Here is a 14,298-nt window from a genome sequence, read left to right as displayed (position 1 = left end):
GAAATAAGAGACCATCTTCAACAAATGGTGCTCATCCAACTGGATGTCTACATATAGAAAAAAGAAAATAAATTCATACTTACCACTGTTCACAAAATTGAACTCCAAATGGATCAAAGATTTCAACATAAAACCATATACACTAAATTGGTTAGAAGAAAAAGTGGGTAAGACATTGGAACTCATTGGCACAGGAGACAACTTCCTGAACAGAACTCCAACAGCACAGGCTCTAAGAGCAACAATCAGTAAATGGGACCTCACGAAACTGAAAATCTTCTGTAAAACAAAGTACATAGTCATCAAAATTAAACGACAGCCTACAGACTTGGAAAGGATCTTCACCAACCCAGTATCTGAAATAGGGGAGATATTCAGAATATATAAAAGCTAAATAAGTTAAAAAGCAGCAAATTATGCAATCCAATTAAAAATTGGGGTACAGAGCTAAACAGAGAATTTTCTGTAGAGAAATACAGAATGGCAGAGAAACAATTAAAGAATTACTCAATGTCCTTAGCCATCAGGGAGATGCAAATCAAAACGACACTGAGATTTCAACTAACACCAACCAGAATGGCTAAGATAAAAAACTCAAGTGACAACACAAGCTGGAGAGGTTGTGGAGAAAAGGGAACCCTCCTCCATACTGGTGGGAATTCAAACTTGGACAACGACTTTGGAAATCAATCCGTTTCTTTCTCAGACAAGTAGTAATAATTCTTCTTCAAGATCCAGCTATACCGCTCTTAGGCATATATCCAAAGATATTCCAGTATACACCAAGGACATTTGTTCAACCATATTTGTAGCAGCTTTTTTCATAAAAGCCAGGAACTGGAAAAAACCCAGATGTCCCTCAATGAAGGAATGGATACAGAAATTGTGGTACTTTTTTAAAATGATGCTTTATTTACTTTATATTCCCCCTTTTAGTTCCCTCCCTCCTCCTCTTCCAGCCCCTCCTTTCCCCCCTTTTCCCACATACTCCCCTCCCCAAGTCCACTTGTGTGTGGGGGGGGAGGTCTTCTTCTTTCTTATCTTAGTCTTTTAGGTCTCATCCTCTGTGGCCTGGTAAGGCTGCTCCCTCCTCAGGGGGAGGTGATCAAAGAACAGGCCAATCCGTTGATGTCAAAAGCAGTCCCTGTTACTATGGAACCCACTTGGATACCCATGGGCTACATCTGTGCAGGGGTTCTAGGTTATCTCCATGCATGGTCCTTGGTTGGAGTGTGAGTCTCAAGAAAGACTCCTGTACTGATTTTTTTTTTGTTTGGTTGCTCTGCTTGTTTACCTCCTGTCCTCTCCAGATCTTACTATTATTTCTTACTTCTTTCATAAGATTCCCTGCATTCTGCCCAAAGTTATGCCATAATTCTCAACATCTGCTTTGATAGTCTGCAGGGCAGAGCCTTTCAGAGGCCCTCAGTGGGAGGCTCCTAACTTGTTTCCTGTTTATTCTTCTGGTGTCCATCCTCTTTGCCTTTCAGAGTGTGGACTGAGTATTTAGGCAGAGTCTTCCCTCTTGATTAGTTTCTTTATGTGTACAGATTTTAGTAGGTATTATACATCTATATGAGTGAATATATACTGTGAGTCTTTCTGCTTCTGGGACAGCTAAGTAAGGAAGATCCTTTTCAACTTCTTTAGTTCTTTATATATACTGAATATTAGTCCTCTGTCAGGTATAGAGTTGGTGAAGATCCTTTCCCAATCTCTAGACTGACGTTTTGTTTAAGGACAGTGTCCTTTGCTGTATAGAAGCTTTTTAGTTTCATGTAGTCATTCAACTCTATTTCTTTTATTTCTTTTAGTGTTTTCATTATTTTTTCTCTGAAGGCCACAAACTTTAGCTGCATTTTCCCTTATTTCTTCATGGATGGTCATAATCTGCTTGTCTTTAACTTCCTCCATTTCTTTATGGATAGCCATGACCTGTTTAATTTTATCTTCCTTTAATTCTTTACATATTTTATTTGTTTCCTCTATTATCCTCTTCCTCAGCATAGATGTAAGATCATCTTCTTGAATTTCAATTATGCTGGGGTGTCCAGGGCTGCTTGCCCTTGGGTGGCTGGGTTCTGGAGATGCCATATTTTTCTTTCTTTTGTTGGTTGAGTTTTTATGCTGACCTCTACCCATTGGGTGGTTTTAGGTATTGCCTGTTAGTTTCTGTTGCTTCCTGGAATCCTGAGGTAGGGAGAAACCACTTGGCAGGAAGATGATTTTTCCTGAAGGAGGCCTCTTTTCCATATGGAATGGACAGCTTTGGTTTTTAAACATATGAATATAATTTTTGAATTTTTAAGACTAAACTAGGTTGGCATGTACTTTGCCATCTTTAAGCCTCTTGTATCTTTTTGACATAGGCATGATCAACATTTTTGCCCCATTAAAATGTCTTACATTTAAAAGGATAAGGCAGTTTTCAGAGCAGTGTGACATTATCTCTCTTTACATAAACCTAAAATATATATGAATACAACATTTAGACCAGTGAGGACATAACATCCAGTATTAAGAAAAAAGAATTTACATGGTAACCTTAAGGAAAATTTTGTCATTTTGAATCTTAGATTATCTCTGCAAATGCCTAAACAGGAGCAGATGTCATCCTGGCTTTTATTATGTAAATAAGCTTGATACTGAGATCTGGCTTTCTTCTTAATTTGTGTTGGCAATAAAGGCATGTGTCTTTACCAACTTGTTCAGATATACATACATAAATCTATATTCAAATCAGTATAATTGTAAGTCAAAGCCTTTAAATGAAAATCAAATAAAGAGACAAGAAAATTTTAAGGAGGCCTCCTCTGCTTTCTGGTTATGGTCACTGTATGGCCAGTGTTTCTCAGGAATTGCCACTACTCACATCAGGCATATAGACCTGAGTAGTAGCTGTGGTCTTTGTTAGTTGGGAGAGCTCTCCTCTCACCTGTAGAAGTCCTCAAGACAGCTGCCCTGCTGCTGAGCTTCTCATTCTGATTTTAGTGAGCTTCTGCTCTTGTTACACTGTTTTCCATGTACAGCCCTCTTGAAGAACCTGCTGATTCCATAGCTGAGGGTTTTTTCCCAAAAAGAAAACTCAGTCTGGTACCCTGTGGCACACTGTTCTATCTGGGAAGGTGAGAGGAGCACCCAGCAATTCTCTGGGCCAGAAGCTGAGTGCTCAGCTCTGGGCAAGGAGACTGTGCTCAAGTTTCAGACATGCCAAAAAGTGACCATATCTCTGTCTCTCTGTCTCTTTCAATTTATATCTTTGTTTCTGTTGGTCAAAGTCTCTCTCTTTCTGAATCTGTATCTCTAGCACTTTCTTCCCAGTGAGTAAATGTCTGGTAATGTGGGATTAAAGGGAATGTACCTAATGGTAAGGTGGTCTCCTACTGTGGTCTTGTATCTGAAATTTCCTAGTTTGTGACTTTGAACTGAGAAGTTACTGGCTTACTGGCTAAATGTACCTTCACATTCTTATTGACATAATAGGCTGACAGGGTCTGGGGTTCCCTGGGATATTGAGTCTTTAAAGCAGAGAAAGTGAATGTAACCTGACAGTCCTGAAGGCTAGTCTAACAGGGTCCACATGAAAGAGGGAGTGTAAATGGGGGACAGAGAAGTTAAGAATAGAGACCAGACAGATTCCTTTTCAAGTCTCAGTTTACTGAATGTGCAAACAACACTTATAAGGAACAAGTACACACATTTTTTTTTTTACAGGAGTAACACATCTGTGCTACCTGGCAAGGCATCCAGGACAGCCCACTTGCAGAGACTGTCAAGGATAGTCACTGAGACATGGAACTTAAATGGGACCAACTCTGCCAAGGCAAGGAAGCAAAATTCCAATTACCAGACTCCTTCAGTTCCTCCTTCTTCTTCTTCTTCTTCTTCTTCTTCTTCTTCTTCTTCTTCTTCTTCTTCTTCTTCTTCTTCTTTATTTTTTAATGGAGAGCCTGTCTTAAGTTGGCCAAATATGCATTTTTTGTTACTCATCATCAAGGTCTTAGATGTGATATTTACCAGCCTCTGTCTTAGGTTGGAAAAAAACACAATTTTACTGCTACATGTCATTAACTTACCTCCATATCAAACAGGGTTTTTAGAGATCTTTAATTTAAATTCATGCAATTGCACTTGAATGCGTTGAAGTTGTTGATGAAGGAATTGTAACACACAAGGAAGGCAGTCATAGTCTACAAACCCATATATATCAGGCCTGCAAGTCTCAGTCCCCACTTAAGCACAGAATCAAAAGATTGAGAACACCTCTTCAGGTTAGTAAATATATCCCAGGCTGTATTGGCCAATTCTAACCTAGGTTTCTTGGCAGATTTTGTCATGGATCTCATTTGTCATCGTTAACATCTCCAATGAGAAGTCTTTGTTAGACCAAATACCAGCAAGGTGATTCTGAACCTGAGTCAAATTAAATTTTGTTTCTTCATAATAAGAATCAGAAATCCTTACAGGAATCATAACAAAAGCATGTTCCTTAGCAACTAATACTGAAAGAACATTATTTTCAGCACTAACAAAGTTAGTAAGATTGTAATATAGATATTCAATTGAATAGGTATAAGTGTTCCATACAAAGGTTTGCCAATTTTTATTTGAAGACATACAAAATCCAACGCTACAAGCTTTTTCTAAAACAAAGGAATTTTAAGTTTGGGGTCACTTGTGCTGATTTATGTTGTAAAAAAACAAAGCCCAGTTGGTTCTTTTTATTGATGTTTTAGTGAATTGGTGGATACTTACCAGAAAGAGCTGACAAGTATATTACAGCCAGAGAGCTTTGAATTTTAGCCATTTATTCCTTGTACAAATAACCTGCAATTACAGTCATGGACTGGACTGTTCTATCATTAAGGGTATTAAGAACTTGGCTTCTGTTAAAGGCAGTCAAAATTCCTTTATTATTAGGAAGTGTGCCTTTTTCCTTGACTGTAACTTAGTATTCCAATCCTTTTTTTTCCCATCTTCTTCCTCAACTTTCTTGGAGAAGGTATGGAGAAGAACCAAAAGGATTAAATGTATAGCAACCAGATCTATCACTATGACAGCCAAAAATGAAACCAAAATGGATTAAAACACCCTCTGACATGGCAATTTTTTTTTTATTTTAAATGCAGTTTAGGCCAAACTTTGTTAGAGGTAGGTTTGCCTCCAGTTCCTTTCTTTCCTGTCATGGCTGTGGAGCTGAGCCTGTTGAGCCAGCCACAGTATGAAGAAGCAATGCTTGTTTAACCCTCAGATAAACTGTAATAGCACCCAGTTTTTGCAAGTTTCAGGTCTGCCCACAGGAGGTTGTGTTTTGCTCCTGGGCATTTTTAAGAGTGTCTCTTAAAGAGACAGTAACTTACCTAGAAATTTTGAGGTTTTAAGCTTGGGTTTTTTCACTGGGAACTTATTCCCCCACCAAATTATGATAAAGTATGATTTAAGGGGAGGGGATACTTAGATTAGTTGGGAAACATTTGTTGTAAGTGACTACTAATATTTACTATTGATTTATCCTATGGTAAAGCTGCTACTGTATATCCTAAACAGCTGAATAAACAAATCACCATACAGAGACTGGATTTATTGAGTTAACCTAGAACACAATGCTGGGCAACAGTTATTCCCTTCTAAACCTCCAAACCCTCATAGTTTCCTAATATTTAGGTTTTACCCATTATACTTGCTTTTTGTGAAATATTATATCCAGTCCATCTCCACGTAGTTACAATGTCTGTCCTCCAGGTCTCTCTCCAAACTCTCTCACCTTATTCTCCCACACATTTCCTACCTTCTGACTTCTCCCTTTGCATAATATTGTGGCCAGTTGTTTTTATATTGGCCTGTTTATCACAAGGCAATATCCAGATTGAAAACAGAGCCTGGGACAGGGGAGGATCAACATTTGAATGAACTAGGTGTATATGAACTAAATGTACACAAGGGCTAGGTGTATGCATTTCAAAAGAACATTTTACCAACAGAAAAGTGTTTAGCTGAAAAAGTGAGTGGAAATGGGATGACAGAGACACAAAGAACAGAGACATGACAAATTTCTGATCAAGTCTCACATTAATGAACAAGCAAACAACACTTATAAAGCAAAGGGTAAAAGCAAAATTTTGTTCATAGTAGCAACACATCTGTGCCACCTGTTAAGTCATCCAGGAATTCACTCAAGTTCCACAAAGTTCACTGTCTGGTTTCCAAGGTTGCAGGAAGCTTGCTATCTACTTCACAGACTTAGAACACCCCACTTGCAGAGACCAACAGGAAAGTCTCTGAGACATAGAACTTAAATAAGACCCTTATCTGCCAAAACCAGTATGAGCAGGATTCTTGGCTAATCTGGCTGGACTGGCAGCTATGTCCTACTCCTTGGATAGTGGTAAGCCCTCCTCGTCCTGATGTTTAGATTTAAAATCTGGCCTTCAGGATAGTGAAATTGTTCCATATTATATGCCTAGGAAACAATGCAGTGATGACATCACAATGTTATGATGACATCACAATTATATGACATCACAATGCTATGTTGACATCACAATGGTATTAAGACTTCACAATGGTATTATGACATCACAATTGCTTTGTGACTTCAGGCTTTAATGACATCACAATGGTATTATGACATCATAATGCTATGTAGGCATCACAATGGGATTATAACATTACAATGCTATTATGACCTTAAAAGAGTATTATGACATAACAATTTTATTCTGACATCCCGTGGTATTATGACATGACAATGCTATTATGATATCACAATTATGTTATGAGTTCAAAATGTTATGATGCAATCACAATGATATTAAGAATTTAAAATGCTATTATGATATCTCAATCCTATTAGAACATCACAATTATATGAAATCACAGTGCTTTCATGAAGTCACAAAGGTGTTATGATATCACAATGTTATGACATCCCAAAGGTATTATGATTCCACAATGTTATTTTGACATAATACTATGATGACATCACAATGCTCTTATGTCATCACAATGCTATTATGCTATCACAATGGTGTCATAACTTCACATGCTATGATGACATTACAGTGCTATGAAGATATAACTATGCTATTATGACATCACAATTTTCTTATGACATCACAATGATATTATGATATCACAATGGTATGATGAAATCAGAAAGGTTGCTATTATGATATCAGTAACATTAGGATAACACAATGCTATATATTCAAAAATATCATGACATCCCTATAGTATTATGACATCCTGATGATTTTATAACATCTTATTGTTATGATATCTCAATGCTATTATGACATCACAATGCTGTGATTACCTCACAATGTATGAGGACATCACAATGTTATGCGATCACAGTGGTTATATAACTTCAGAATGCTCTTATGACATCACAAAGCTATTTTGACAAAACAATATTCTTATGATAGGATTGTGTTGACATCACACAAGAATTAGGACATCTCATTGCTATAATTACATAAGAATGCTATTACGTTTTCACAATGGTGTTCTGACTTCACAATTCTATGATGATATCACAATGCTTGAGGACATCACAATGTTCTTACTAATATGACACTACGATGGTATTATGACATTACAAGGCAATTATGATATCTCAATGCTATTATGACATCACAAAAGTATTTTGTCATCATAATGCTACTATAACTTCACAATGCTATTTCAACATAATTGTGTTATGAAATCACAATGGAATTTTGAAATAAAAAAGCTATGACTTCACAACAGTAAAACTTCACAATGATATTAGGACATCCAATGCTATGATGACATCACAATCCTATTATGACATAACAATGGCATCATGGTATCAAAATTCATCATGATATCCAATGCTATTATGGTATCACAATGGTTAGCTGATTGGCGGAAAGGGAGAATGATGTCATGAAACAGGTGAAAGCCAGTAAGAGTTTCAGGAGTCAGTTATTAAAAGGGCCAAGTGGACAACTGTGGAGAGCCGAGAGAATGCAATCGCCATTACGAGGTGGCGCCAACATCCAGCTCTGGCCCTAATAAACAATGATAGAGTGCATGTGCAAGTTGCAAAAGCGCGCCAAGCCACTGTCCAGCCCGGGGGCGTTACTGCCCAGTCCGGGGCATCAAACGGGGCAATGGGCAAGCAGCCAACCAGCGGAGTACACGCCGCCATAGGGTGTATTTAAGCAGCACCATTCTGGCGGTTATTGTCTTCCTCTATTCATTGTAATAAATGCTTGCTGCAGAAGGATCCTGGTGTCCGCATGTGTTCTTGCTGGCGAGGCAATTACTGGTCACAACTAGTGCCGAAACCCAGGACGCTGGGCAGCCTTTGATCGCTGGCCCTGAGGAGACCCCCCCTCACGGAGAGGATTCAGAACTGCAGCGCTAAAGGGTAAGTTCTGAGGACAGCTCATCTTAAAGAGATATTGCCCCATTTAATTGTCCCAGTTGCTCTTGCATTTGTTTTGATGGCTTTAGCGATTTTTCTTTTGGTATTCATTTTGTTTCCATAAAGACTGGTACTAAAGTGCTTTGTCTCTGTGGGACATCGTTAGACAGTCGTATATAAGCCGCAGTGTCCCCCCTCCCTTTTTGGTGTGCCATTGGGTACTGTTAGCCGGGGGTACATAAGCCGTGGTGCCCCTCCCTGTGTCAATTTCTCTTGTAGATAAGGGAGCAACATGGGAGCTTCACATTCGGTGATCACGGTGCTTCAGTCGCTTTTCAAACAGCATGAATTAAAGCTTTCAAAAAGAATGTTAAAAGGGTTTATTATGGAAATTGATCGCATTGCTCCCTGGTTTGCATGTTCAGGGTCGCTGACGCTTGCTTCCTGGGATAAGCTAGAAGCTGATTTACGGAGGGCAGAAGAAAATGGAAAGCTAAAAGTTGGAGCTAGGTCATTGTGGATTTTAGTAAAATCTTGCTTAGAAAATGAGAAATGCCACTCATCTGTAGCAGCTGGCCAAGGGGTGTTAGAGGAATTACAAGACAGCATGTCAGAAACAGAACGGGATAAAAGGTTGGGGGCCCTTAAGGTAAAAAAAAAAAAGACGTCTTTAAGAAAAAAGGCCCTTCTGCGGATGCTAAAGCTGCAGGAGTGAAAGACAAGGGAAAGAATGCCCTGGGAGAGAGAGGTGAAAAGGGGAGTAAAAATCCAAAAAAAAAAAGGCCTCTTTATCCGATTAAAAGAATTGGAGGCTTTGGGACTTGATAACTCTGAATCTGAGCAGCTAAATTCCTCTGAAGGGTCAGATTTAGAGGTAGACACGGCTCGCTATGAGGAGCAGAGGTGCCACCCTGAGGAGCAACTGTTGACACCAGATCGAGAACAAAAGAGGGGAGGAGCTGAAATTCGCGGGGCTTTCTCATTAACCCCTAGTGCTCCTCCGCCTTATGTTGAGAGACACGGTTTAGAGTCCTTCTTTTCAAAAAGGGATAAAAGGAAGCTTTTGCAGGCCTTCCCTGTATTTGAGGCCGCGGAAGGAAACCGTGTTCATGCACCGGTAGAATATCCCTATCCCCTTGTTAAAGAACTTGCTGAATCGGTTAACAAATATGGGGTAGATGCCAATTTTACGATCATGCAGCTTGAAAGACTTGCTAGCGTGGCCATGACCCCAAATGATTGGCAAAATACCATAAAAGCTGCTCTCCCTAGTATGGGATAGTACTTAGAATGGAAAGCCTTGTGGTATGATGCTTCCCAAACTCAGGCAAGGGCCAATGCCCATGCAGAAGACAATCAGCAGCAATGGACCTTTGATTTGCTAATGGGGCAAGGCCAGTTTGTTCATGATCAGACAAATTATGATTGGGGGGCATATGGTCAGATCTCTGCTGCCACTATTAAAGCATGGAAAAGCCCTTTCAAAGAAGGGCGAGGCCGGAGGACACCTGACAAAGATTATACAAGGCCCTCAGGAGTCATTCACAGATATTGTGGCCAGAATGACAGAAGCAGCAGGTAGAATATTTGGAGATCCAGACCGAGTTAGGCCAATGATAGAACAGCTGGTATATGAAAATGCTTCCCCAGAATGTAAGACAGTCATTACTCCTAGAAGGAACAAAGGGCTAACAAATTGGATAAAAGTTTGCCAAGGACTCGGAGGCCCGCTTAGCAACACCGGCCTGGCGGCAGCCATAACACAAAGCAAGAACTGCTCAAGTTATGGAAACAATAAAGTTTGTTTTAATTGTGGCAAAATGGGTCATTTAAAAAAAGACTGTCATGTGTCTGTGCAAAAGAAAGTTCATGGACTTTGCCCTAAGTGTAGAAAAGGCAATCACTGGGCTAATGAATGCTGTTCAGTTAGAGATATTGAGGGAAAACTTATCGAGCATGAAAACCCCCCTAATGAGAGGAATGAGAATATTCCAAAAAATGGGCCTCAGGGCCCCAAGTCTCAGGGCCCCAATAAATATGGGACACAGGCAGACAACAGGAGGGTTTATCCAGCTGTAGAGCAACAAGAGGATCAGCAGGGCTGGACTTCTGTTCCACCTTCCAATTCTTATTAATGCCACACATGGGGGTGTGACCTGTCCCAGTGGAGTTTGAAGGCCCCCTGCCTGAAGGAAGTGTCGGTCTTATTTTGGGTTGCTCCTCTCTCATTTTAAAAGGACTTATGGTCAATCCTGGAATATTAGATCAGGATTTTACAGGACAGCTCCAAGTGCTTTGTTCCTGCCCCCAACGCCTATTTTCTATTTCTCCTGGAGAATAGGAAATAGGATTGCTGGAGATAGGATTGCTCAATTAGTCCTTCTCCCAAGCCTTCATGACTGTTTTCCATCTACTGGAACACCAAGGGGCACAAAAGGACTCGGTTCCACAGGAACAGATTTTGCTCATTTGGTAGTTGATCTTAAGACTAGACCTACCCTACAAATACAAATAGAAGGAAAAAGTTTTACTGGTATTTTGGACACAGGGGCTGATAAAAGCATTATCTCTTCCACCTGGTGGCCTAAGGCATGGCCTGTTACACAATCATCCCACTCCTTACAAGGGTTGGGATATGAGGCCAGCCCCGCGGTTAGTTCATGCTCCTTAATGTGGCAAGCACTGGAAGGTCAAACAGGAAGTTTCATACCATATGTTCTTCCTCTCCCTGTCAATCTCTGGGGAAGAGATATTTTGCAGGATTTAGGATTAGCATTGACCAATGAGTACTCTCAACAAGTGGTTGATATAATGAAAAGGATGAGTTATAAGGAAGGAAAAGGCCTTGGTAAACAGGAACAAGGGAGATTACACCCGATTTCACAGGAAAGTAATACAGGGAAACAAGGTCTGGGTTTTCATTAGCTGCCATTGAGGGTTCCATGCCCATATCTTGGCTCACAGAGGAAGCCGTATGGGTTCCTCAATGGCCCCTTTCCTCTGAAAAGCTGGAAGCCGCTACAAGGCTGTTTAAAGAACAGGTACAGCTTGGTCATTTTGAACCATCTACTTCCCCCTGGAATACACTCATTTTTGTTATAAAAAAGAAATCAGGAAAATGGAGGCTTCTCCATGATTTGAGGGCTATTAATGCACAGATGCGATTATTTGGAACAATGCACCAAGGCTTGCCTCTGCTTTCAGCCCTGCCTAAGCAATGGAGAATTATAATAGTAGACATCAAGGATTGTTTTTTCTCCATTCCATTGTGCCCACGAGACAGACAGAGATTTGCCTTTACCCTACCTGCTGTTAATCACCGTGAGCCAGACCAAAGATATCAGTGGATAGTTCTACCTCAAGGCATGGCTAATAACCCCACCATGTGTCAATTGTATGTGCAGATGGCTCTTGAACCAGTTAGACAGCAATTTCCTTCCTTGTTACTGATTCACTATATGGATGATATTCTCTTGTGCCATGAGGAGTTAGCCATCTTGCAAGATGTGTATCCTTTGTTGCAAAAAACCCTGCAACAATGGGGATTGCATATTGCCAATGAAAAGGTCCAAATTTCAGAAGTAGGTTCCTTTCTAGGGACTGTTATTTACCCGGAACAAATAGTTCCTCAGAAAATAGAAATTCGCAGAGATCATTTGCATACCTTAAATGATTTTCAAAAGTTATTAGGTGATATAAATTGGCTTAGTAGGTTTTTAAAGATTCCTCCTGCTGAATTAAAACCCCTATTTGATATTTTGGAAGGGGATGCTCATATTTCTTCACCCAGAGCCTTAACACCAGCTGAAAGCCGCGCCCTGCAAGTGGTAGAAGGTGCTTTACAAGATGCCCAATTAAAACGTGTAGATGAAACTAAGACCTTTGACCTGTGTGTCATTAAAATTAAACATTTACCAACTGCTGTATTATGGCAAGATGGACCCTTATTATGGGTTCATCCCAATGCTTCTCCTGCAAAAATTATTGAATGGTATCCAGATGCAGTTGCTCAACTTGCACTTCGTGGGTTAAAAGCAGCCATTACATACTTTGGGAAGGAGCCAAAGTTCTTAATAGTGCCTTATACAGCTCATCAAGTTCAGGTATTGACTGCTACCTCTGATACTTGGGCGGTGCTAGTTACCTCCTTTAGTGGTTTGATTGATAATCATTATCCTCGACACCCTGTTTTGCAATTTGCTTTAACTCAAGAGGTAGTCTTCCGGCATGTAACGTCCCAGAAATCACTTCAGGATGGACTGGTAGTTTATACAGATGAGTCAAAAACAGGAGTAGGATCTTATGTGGTTAATAATAACGTTATTTCTAAGCAATACCATGAGAAATCGCCTCAAATTGTAGAATGTTTAGTAGTGCTAAAAATTTTGGAAAAATTTCCAGGTCCCTTAAATATTGTTTCTGATTCTAGTTATGTGGTAAATGCAACCAAAATATTAGAGGCTGCTAGATTGATTAAAGCATCTAGCAAGCTTGCAAAAATTTTTCAAAGGATTCAGTTTGCCTTAATTACCAGAAGATCCCCTGTTTTTATTACACATATTAGGGCTCATTCCAGTCTACCGGGGCCCATGTCCCATGGAAATGACCTGGTAGATCGAGCCACAAAGATGATTGCATTTGCCCTCCTTTCAAATTTAGAATTGGCTAAGGAGTTTCATAAAAAATTTCATGTTACAGCTGAGACATTGTGTCATCTATTTGACATAACTAGAAAAGAAGCTAGAGATATTGTTACCCAATGTCAAAATTGCTGTCAGTGTTTACCTGTGCCTCATGTTGAGATTAATCCCAAAGGAATCCATCCACTACAGATGTGGCAAATGGATGTTACTCACATTTCATCCTTTGGCAAACTATAATATTTACATGTTTCCATTGATACTTGCTCTGGAGTTATGTTTGCTTCTCCCCTGACTGGAGAAAAGGCAGCCCATGTTATTCAACATTGCTTGGAGGCATGGAGTGCCTGGGGAAAGCCCAAAATTCTAAAAACTGATAATGGGCCAGCCTATATTTCTCAAAAATTTGGACAGTTCTGTCATCAAATGGGAGTGACCCACCTAACGGGTCTCCCATATAACCCTCAAGGACAGGGTATTATTGAACGTGCTCATCGCACTCTAAAATCCTACTTAATAAAACAAAAAGGGGGAGTCGAGGAGGCTCTGCCCTCAGTGCCACTAGTGACTGTTTTCTTGGCACTCTTTACTCTCATTTTTTTTAAATTTGGACAGTCAGGGCCACTGGGCGGCTGATCGCCACTGCTTAGAGCCTGATAGGCCTAAGGAAATGGTCAAATGGAAGGATGTCTTGACTGGTCAGTGGAAAGTCCCGGATCCTATTTTAATAAGATCCAGAGGAGCTGTCTGTGTTTTCCCACAGGAAGAAAACAATCCATTCTGGGTACTGGAGGGCCTCACGCGAAAGCTCGCGGCAGCTGAAGATGATCCTCCAACAAATATACCTGCAACTAATTCCAGTTCTTGCTTGGATCCTTCTAAATAGGGTTCCTAGTATTGTGGGGGTACAACATAGGGCCATTTTGTCTGCATTTCCGAAGCCTATGACGGTCAGACATAATTCATTGACTTTCCCAAAATTCTTCTCATCCAATAAAGGTTTAGGCCTGCCTTATTTTCCTTATGATGAGACTGAGGCATCATTAGGGGAAAGCCATGACTTTCCAGAAGCTGGCTCCCTTTGCTTTCAAATCAAGGATTCCATAGGAGATTGTCATTTGGCTATAAGGATTGGGATTGGGAAGTTATGTCCCAAAAGGAAAGGGGTAGTAAGGATGCCATCAATATCTATTATACCTTTTTGCATTAGGTCACCTGGATAAACGGTTCCTTTTTAGGACCAATTTTTTTAGATAAAGATAG

At 40.1% G+C, this 14,298-nt stretch overlaps 1 pseudogene; it reads left to right on the top strand.

Moving 5' to 3' along the window:
- The first annotated feature begins 8,687 nt into the window (after positions 1-8,687).
- Positions 8,688-13,751, top strand: LOC132651566 (igE-binding protein-like; annotated as a pseudogene).
- Positions 13,752-14,298: the final 547 nt, after the last annotated feature.

The sequence above is a fragment of the Meriones unguiculatus genome, assembly GCF_030254825.1.
Source record: "Meriones unguiculatus strain TT.TT164.6M chromosome Y unlocalized genomic scaffold, Bangor_MerUng_6.1 ChrY_unordered_Scaffold_23, whole genome shotgun sequence".
NCBI classification, from domain to species: domain Eukaryota; kingdom Metazoa; phylum Chordata; class Mammalia; order Rodentia; family Muridae; genus Meriones; species Meriones unguiculatus.
The sequence above is the reverse complement of the archived record's forward strand: the minus strand, read 5'-3'. Positions and strand labels throughout refer to the sequence as shown.